The sequence below is a fragment of the Macaca fascicularis genome, chromosome 11, assembly GCF_037993035.2.
Source record: "Macaca fascicularis isolate 582-1 chromosome 11, T2T-MFA8v1.1".
Taxonomy (NCBI): Eukaryota; Metazoa; Chordata; class Mammalia; order Primates; family Cercopithecidae; genus Macaca; species Macaca fascicularis.
In genome coordinates, this window is record NC_088385.1 from 33,070,200 (window position 1) to 33,079,192 (window position 8,993).

Consider the following 8,993-nt stretch of genomic DNA (forward strand, 5'->3'; position numbering starts at 1 on the left):
ATGACTACAAAATCTGTATCTCCTACCCTCACAGAGCTCTAGTATATCTTAAAGCTTCCAAGACTTTTCCACTTAGATATGTAAAGAACTTCCCAATCCATCATGTCCTAACGTGCCCCATTACCCCCACTCTACTCAAGTGGGCTCCTCTTTCCAGCCTAAAACCTGGTATGATCCTATAGGCTTCCTGGTCCTTGGTCCCTCCTCTCACTTTTTCTAATCAATTGCCAAGTTCTGCCTATTTTAACCACCAGAGCAGTCTGGTGGTCTTTGCAATCCATTCTTTTCTCTTCATCTCCACTGCTACTATCTTGTTCCTGTTTCCAGTCTTGTTCACCCTTAAATTCACACACCACATTACCAACAGAATGATTTCTCTGAATTACAGCTACTCTGACACTTAAATTCTTCAGAGATTTCTTATCACCCAGCACAGCAAGCAAGGCCATTCTTCCAAATATTAAAATCATTAAATGCCCATTAAGATGTCAATTTTAATAGCTGCATGATACTTTCATCATTTGGAGACATTATAAATTATATTACCTTCCTCAAGCATCTAGAAGTAGAAATACCATTTGACCCAGCCATCCCATTACTGGGTATATACCCAAAGGATTGTAAATCATGTGGCCATAAAGACACATGCACATGTATATTTATTGTGGCCACTATTTACAATAGCAAAGACTTGGAACCAACCCAAATGTCCATCAATGATAGACTGGATTAAGAAAATGTGGCATATATACACCATGGAATACTATGCAGCCATAAAAAAGGATGAGTTCATGTCCTTTGTAGGAAGGGACATGGATGAAGCTAGAAACCATCATTCTCAGCAAACTATCGTAGGGACAAAAAACCAAACACCACATGTTCTCACTCATAGGCGGGAAATGAACAATGAGAACACTTGGACACAGGAAGGGGAACATCACACACACCAGGGCCTGTTGTGGGGTGGAGGGAGGGGGGAGGGATAGCATTAGGAGATATACCTAATGTAAATGACGAGTTAATGGGTGCAGCACACCAACATGGCACACGTATACATATGTAACAAACCTGCACGTTGTGCACATGTACCCAAGAACTTAAAGTATAACAATAAAAAAATTATATCAACAGATCTATTTCTACTTTCCTTTGCCTGTCTTGTTGATTCATGCCTCAGTGCTTTTTGTTTATTCTGTTGTCTTTGAGAGATTTTTTTCTCCTTCGACAACATCCCCTCTATTCCTTTACACCCTGAAAAGCCTGGCTGACTAGACCCTCCTTTTTGAAATCTTCCTCTAACTCTTTCAGAGCTAATTATGCCTTCCTCTGTATTTTTTTCAGAACATTGCAGAAGCCTATAATATTTCATGTATTATCCTATATTATAATTATTTGTTATTGTTTTACTCTCACTCTAAGTTCGAGTTCAGCATTTATACTAGATTTATATAGAGTACTCTCACAATATCCAGCATACAGAAAATACTCAAAAAATATTTGTTGAACTCACCTAAATTTTGCTTTATCTATAAACTTCCTTGCTTTTAATAGATCGTTTTCTAATTTGTCAAAATTTAAATGCATTTTAAAGAGAACATACTTAGGAAATAATATTTTTTAAATGACAAAGTAATATATGTTTATTTTAGATTGCATGAAATACATAAGTTTGAGGTGGGGATTCTTTTGCAAGTGATTTTTCAAAGGAGCATGCTCAGAAGAAACTGGAATTCAGTGAAGGGAGCAGAATAGGAAAGGGGAGAAACTAAGCAAAGATTTGGTCTGATCCCATGGGGAGCTCTGGAGGGAAATTGCACTACAGAGCTTCTCCTGCCTTGAGACAAGCAATGGGGACTTTTGTACCTAACCCGCCTCACACATCTGTCCATTGTTGGCTTCCATGGTTGGCATAACGCACAAAGGGGAGAAAGAGAAATGCAACTTTCAGGGCCCACCAGGAAAGGAGGCCCCAGATAGCTCAGGGAAATGCTCCTGAGAAGGGTGCAGCCAGTCAAAAGGAAGGAACCTCAGGTCTGGGCAGGGCATCAACAGCACCTGCCAGAGCAGGGTAAAGTGCTCATAGACAGAGGTCTTAGGGGTGAGTTGAAAGCAGGTGAGAGATTTATTCCACTACTGGTTCATTCACTTCATCTGCTGTGTCACACACTGTGCTAGTCACACACTGATGACAAACAAGGCAGACAGTACTCCTGGGCTTTGCTCCTGAGCTTTCTTCTGGCCATAGACATGGGGCTGTAGGGAGTTAGGAACTAACCAAAGAGATGCATCAACAAGATCACCAGTGGATGGCGAGCCAGAGAGGAACCCAAGAGGCAAGGGAAAGCTTGTGAGCCATTGTCTGAAAGATCTGGAGTCTGAGTGGTTGAGCTCCTTCTGGTTTCAGCTCTTGAAGGTGTGAAGAATGATTCTCTGGAAGCTATCCAGTCTTTGTTCAATACCATCCTGAAAAAAGTTGACTCAGATACCAGTGCCCAATTTACCCTCCTTTCTGGCTGAGTTGGATGAGCAGTAGCCTTGTCAAAGCCTCTGGATCAAAGTCCTGGAAAGAAAGAAGCACCACCTTTTTAAGGCTGTCAAAAAGAAAATAATCTGGAATTGGCTCCAAGACCTTCAAAATTTATTGCACAACTGGCACCATAGGAGGGTGAACATAAACAATGCTCCTCCTTCTGAAAAATAAGGAATGTATGAACAAGGTCAACCATAAAAGGCACATGGACCACAACATCTAACTGAAGTAGCTGGATCTGTCTACAAACCAGTGATGTGTCACTGTGAATATTTGGAGCTGGTGAGATGACCAGATCCCCAGAGCCACTGGACACCGAGAGTCCTACTCCAGGCTCTGGAGGCCAATCTGCCCACAGTGTTTACGGAACCCTCAGGTTGGGTGGTCTCCCAGTTTCCAGAGATATCCTTACAATAAATCCCAATTGCTGAAGGTAACCCTTTGAGAGGGTCTCTGTGGCCCTGAGAGATCCTGAGTGATACACAGGCTCTAAATGTGTAGAGGTCTGCAGACAACAGGTCAGGGAGGGCTGGAAGCAGAGTGAGCCACTACATTCCCACTTTTGACTTTTTTTCACTCCAGCCTGCCCTTCTCATTCCTGCCAGAATTACAGATTGCACCAACCCAGAGGTAAGCCCTGAATTAAGGATTTGGGTCTCCATCCAATTTCAAAGTGCAATCACTGAAACAGGTACTTCCATCAGTACCACTTGGTTCTCCATGAAGCAGGACAGTTCCTTCTGCTCCCCAAGCCCAGCTCCACTTGGTTCCAGTCTGCCAGAACTCAAGACATGGGTCACCATCTCTTCCCTTTCAACTCCCAGGTTCTGTCAAGCATGGCCCTGATGGAAAGCCACGGTAGTGGAGTGGGAGTTGTCTCTTTTAACTAGTTGTTTTCAGGAGCATGTTTGAACTTACATCTTAAAAAACTCCAAAATATTTATTTTAGAAAGCAGGTTCCATGTCCCAAAGACTGTGGCAAGTGGGAACTTAAGGTCCCTTGAAATCATCCAACTGTGGAAGTGGTGATTTAGAGCTAAAGCAAAGATCTAAATTCTCCAGGCTGAAGTTTAGCTGAAAGAGGGCTTTGGTTCCCTCCCTCTATCCCTAAGCCTTCTTCCCAAGCCACCCCTAGACACCCTGTCCACAGAAGCCATGGTTTGTGATGGCACTTCGCTCCTGCATTCTGAGAGATGCCATTTCACAATGGTTGCTCCCTTTACACCTGTCACATGGCCCCCAATCAAACAAACTCCAGTGGACAGATTCACGCCAGCAACAGGTTCACAGCAGACCATGGAGGTATAGAGCACATGAATCTTCCATTTACTGAGAAAAAAAAGTGACAGAGAGTCTGGGGAAAGAGTACAGGTTCAAATAGGGACCCGCTCCCTGCTCTCTGTTCCCCTGCATGCAAGCCCCTCCCATCCATCCCCATTCCTTCCACCTGAGATCAGCGCTGAGCCCCCGAAGAAGTTCACTGAGTCTTTTGGAAATGTAACAAAAGTGAATACAATTGGTGCAGTTGCAATGAGGCCCCAGATGCCCAGGTTTGACATCCTCTGAATCACCCCCTCTCAAGTGTTACTGAGGGCTATGGGGATGTTTGCTTTCCACATACATGGCAGCATCTCATTCCTTGGCTTCTCTAGGAAAGGAGCCATTCCACATATAATATCTTTCCAGCTAATTGAAATCTGACAGCAGAGGTTTCAATATTTCCTTAAAAGGCTGGCAATGTGAAAACCGTTTTATATACATTTCTTACTTATGATCTACTCCTTTGCCTTCATACAACTAAGCATTTTGAAAATGTCATAAGTTAACCTTTTCATGATGACTTGGGGTCATTATTATGAACACCCATTATTGTGTCAAGGTATCATTTTCTCTAGAAGGAAGAGACCATGTCTTAGGTGAAGAGGGATTGTTAGTCCACACTCCACCATTTTGTAAGCCCCCCACCATTTCGCAGACCTTGGTCAAAGTGAAACATTTCACGGTGGTTCGGGCCATGAGAAACATTCTGCCTAACCACCTGACCACAAGGCACAGGAACTTCCTTATCATACCCTGCTGGGCAAAGACCCAACTAAAGGAATATCCCTATCATATGTTGGGAGAAAGTCCAAGGAGCGTCACTGCACATCTTGTAGGATCAAAGGCCAAACTACCTCATCATAGGAACGTCTTATCAACATCTTCCCAGGCAGTAAATCATATTGCCCAGACCCCTTCCACCTATACCGATAAGTACCCCGGCCTGTAAGCAGCAGTGGGCACTGGCATTAAGCTGATCCCCCACCTCGGCAGGTTTATGCTGGACATAAATGTCTGCATTTGCTGTAGAATTGCCCTCTCTCTCACTATGAGTCTTTCTTTAGCCCTCACCTTCCCTTCAAAACCTAACAGGGATGTCGTGTGCATTTGTGGGATTGGATTCCACTCATTTGTAACAAAGATCCTCATAAGGCATGGTAGTGGGTCTAGTTATGTTAAGCATGAAGTACTATCAAGTATCCTTTAACCTTACCATGAGAATCCAAAAGATGGAAGGCTTATTCTGTGCATATGACTGCTCTAGGCAAGAATGTGCACCAACCATCCCTGGAGGATAAAGATTATCATCATTACCATTGCAAGGCAATGATAGCTCCTTACAGTTCACATCACTTTTTTCCAGTTGCTCTCCTTCTTAATTATTAAAAGCCCTGGGCACAATGGCCCATGCCTGTAATCTTAATGCTTTGGGAGACTAAGGCAGCAGGATCACTTAAGTCCAGGAGCTCATAGCAAGAGCCCCATCTCCACAAACAATAAAAAAGTTAGCCAGGCATGATGGCACTTGCCCGTAGTTCCAGTTACTCAGGAGGCTGAAGCAGGTGGATTGCTTGAGCCCAGGAGTTTTAGGCTTCAGTGAACTAGGATCATACCACTACACTATAGCCTGGATGACAGAGCAAAACTCTCTCTAAAATAAATAATTTTCTAAAAAATGTCCTTCAAGATAGGTGTGACTCTCTCTAGAGCATAGCTGAAAAGATTAAATGGCTTGTCCTAGAGCACAGAGCTCAGCAGAGCTGAGAACAAAATTTAAATCCAGTGTTTTTCCCTCTATGCAGCAGCAAGCCCCCACTAGAGTTTTATGAAGGTCCAACTTGTTGACAACAGGGAGAAAAAAAAATCTAATGTTCCTTGATATTTTAACCTAACAAACAATCATCAACCCAGAAAAAAACCTTCCAAAAGTCTAAGACATATACATGTGCTTGCCTGTATGTATAGACATTCACCCATCAGCCATAACCTTAAATCTGAAGTCAAGAGCCAGAAAAAAAAAAAATCTCAGGGTAACATTATTATTGCTTCAGTCATGAAGTCTCACTTCCAGGACCAGTTATGACTTAGGTTTACGTCTCCATCCTTCCAGATGTCTCCAAAACCCTGAATCCTAGGGCTTTTCTTCTGCTGATTTCACTCTTTCTACACACATTTCTCACCACTCACCGCCTGCCAAAAGGGAGTGATCCCTAAACATGTGCAGTGATTTATGCTTTCCATGTCTTTTCCATCTGCCTAAAGTTATGCTACAAGATCTATGGGGAAAGGACTAACCAGGTCTGCCTAATCAATACATTTGCATGACTTAAACTGATTTCTACCACTTTCAGCCTGAAGTGAAAGTGTTTTTTAACGCTGGATGGAGGCAGGGGACTGTTGACCCTTGCACAGCCTCTTGTTGGCTTCAGTCTGCCCCCACCAGCAGCTCCTCATGGGACACGCAAATAAAGCAGAAAACGGGGTTTCTGATGAGAAAAGAACTTTTATCTGAAGAAAGAGAGTCCTTTTCAATTATCAGGTCCAGAGAGACATCAAAAGGAGACAGTAATTACTTTCTACTCTCCCCACTTCGAGCTACTTGTTCATCTCTTGAAATTACTTACTAATGCCACCAGTAGCTCTTAAATTAACCTAATAATGCTTCACTGGACACTATAACCCACATCCTATTGTTTAACAATGTACAGCTAATCACCAATTGTCATTTGGGATCCCTATTGACTCTAACAGGGAGGGCATCATGTCCAAGAAGCTGAAGAAGAGACAGTGAAGGATAGGGTTTATTAAGGAGGACTCTCATACAGAGATGATCCTGTGGCAGCAGGCTGGATGGGACAGCTGCTATCATTTATAAAAAGCATGCAGTTTACATAGCATTTTCAATTAGTTCCCTCCACCTAGAAACCTCCAGTTAACCCCAAACAAAGGACCTTGATCCCCTGTATGACCTGCTTTCCAAGGGATGGGCAGGGGGTTCAGATGTACTTCATAGAAAAAGAGTGAATCTCCTGGTTGGTCACTCCCAATTCCTTAGCTCAGGAATCCAAATCAACACTCTTCTTAGAACACAGGGTCACTCTCAGGGAATGCTTAAGTTATTACTGTCTGGTGCACTTGCCATACACTAGTCAATATGTCAGCCATTAAGAATTCCTGATAACTGTGTACCAGCCTGCTCCTTGTCCCCCTCTCGCCCTCTTTTTTTCTTTAAAAACCTGCTTGTAACAAAGGCTGGAGAGAGCACATAGCCAAGGTTCCTTGGATCTGAGTCTTCCAGGCAGCCGTCCTCACTCTGGCTCAAGTAAATTAAGTTAGATTTTGTGCCTTGCCTCTTGCTTTTAGGTTGACACTGATGCGAATAAATGACCCATGCTCCTTCACTGCCTGCAGCTTGGACTCCACATGAGAGGGTTTCCTAAGAGAGGAAGGAGGCTGCCTCAGACGGAGGAGGAACTCACGTCTGCCGAGGACACAGTTATGTCCAGTGAGGTCAGGGGAGGGCTGTTGGCAGCTTCCATTAATTCTACTGGGGCAGGGAAGTGGCAACTGGCAATTATTGGAGCTGAGGATGCTGGAATCGATTGTAAAGTGAACAGCTGCCCCTTAGATTGTAAGCCTACCTTAAGGAAACAGAACTACAGGGAGAGAGGAAAGAGCAGATTTTCACAAGACTCCTTGTTAGGCTTTGGTTCCCATATCCTTCCCCACAGCTTCAGCCTAAGTGTCCAGCAGCCCACCTGCTCACCTTTTCCCAACTCCCCAAAGGTAGAGGCTCCTGCTGGTAAAGAAACAGTTGAGAAGTGGGAAAGATAAAGGTTACAAACACTGCCCCAGATAATCCACAAAAAGCTTTGCTGGAATCAGGTTATGCATCTCTGAATCTGAGCTAGATTTGTTGGGGTCAGGTACCATGCTTGCTTATTGGCTCAAGAACTGACAAAGGAGGTGTCTTAAGAATTGCTTGCTGGATGGATAAATAAACAGCTGAGTGTTTGTCTGAGCCTGGAAACTGCCTGCATCAGCACAAAAGTAAAGCCCCAACGCCCTTAGGCCACATCTGCTGGAAGACTTCCTATCCATCAGTCCCAGGAAAATGTAGGCAAGATGAGGCAAGTCCTGACCAACACAGGAAACTGCTCTCCTTCTTTCCTGGCCTTTCTTCCACTGTGATGCCAAAAATTTCATCAAGTCCAGTTAGCCAGAGAGTGGGATGTAAAAGGAGTTTCCTGGATATCTGGTTCTACCATTGCCCCATGAGTATGATGGTGACGAGCTTGGGCCCTGAAATCAGAAAGCCCGAAGTTTGAAATCTCAGTCTTCTTACTTGCTAGCTGTGAGACTTCGAGCAAATTACTCAATGTTACTAAACCTCAATTTCCTCAGTGGATAAAATGGGGATAATATTGGGTAACACACTAACCCTAATGTCAGGAATAGAGTTAGTGCTCAATAAATGTTTATCTCTGTTCCCATACACCCTATCCTGCTAATTCCCTTCTTTCTCTTCTTCCCTATAACTTCCAACTGCATTATTGCCTATGAACAGAGGGTAGAATAATCACAAAACTGGAAAGTTTGGGACAGCCTAGAAGTTATTTACAAGTCTAGGAGCAACCACTGAGGCCTTCCCAATGCCCTGGCTTTTTAAAAAAACACCTAATTAGGAGCCAGTGAGGTCCCTAAGCCCACATAATTTCCTGGGAATGATAGGGGTATGTATTTACAAAATAACTCTTTACCCTTTAAAAGAACACAAGTATTTTTGGCTCCCATGATATCTCAAGTGGCACCTAGATCGCTGAAGGTCTGCTATCCAATGAGTAATGTCACTCAGAGAGGTGGTATGAGTGATTTAGAGTCTAGGTCTGTGAACTGGGATGCACCATTTCTTCAAGTCTTGGTCTCCAAGGCGTAAAATGGAGAGATTGGACCAGATGATCACCAGAGAACCTTCCAATTTTAAGACTTAAAGTTTAAATGGTATTATGATATAGAGCGATTGTAAAAAAGTAAAACCCACAAAACTTAACCTCCCAGGAGGAAAATTAAAAAGTTTTCATTGGAAGTAAATGATAACGTGGCACAGTTGGATGTGAATATAACGGCATAAGGAGGTCGGAGG

At 43.4% G+C, this 8,993-nt stretch overlaps 1 long non-coding RNA gene across 1 annotated transcript in view; it reads right to left on the minus strand.

Moving 5' to 3' along the window:
* The window catches only part of LOC135966088 (uncharacterized), a 64,944-nt gene extending 57,525 nt beyond the window's left edge, over nt 1-7,419 (minus strand). Inside the window, exon 1 of the long non-coding RNA XR_010579193.1 lies at nt 7,330-7,419. This is a non-coding gene — a long non-coding RNA (uncharacterized lncRNA). The remainder of the gene's footprint in view (nt 1-7,329) is intronic.
* Nucleotides 7,420-8,993: the final 1,574 nt, after the last annotated feature.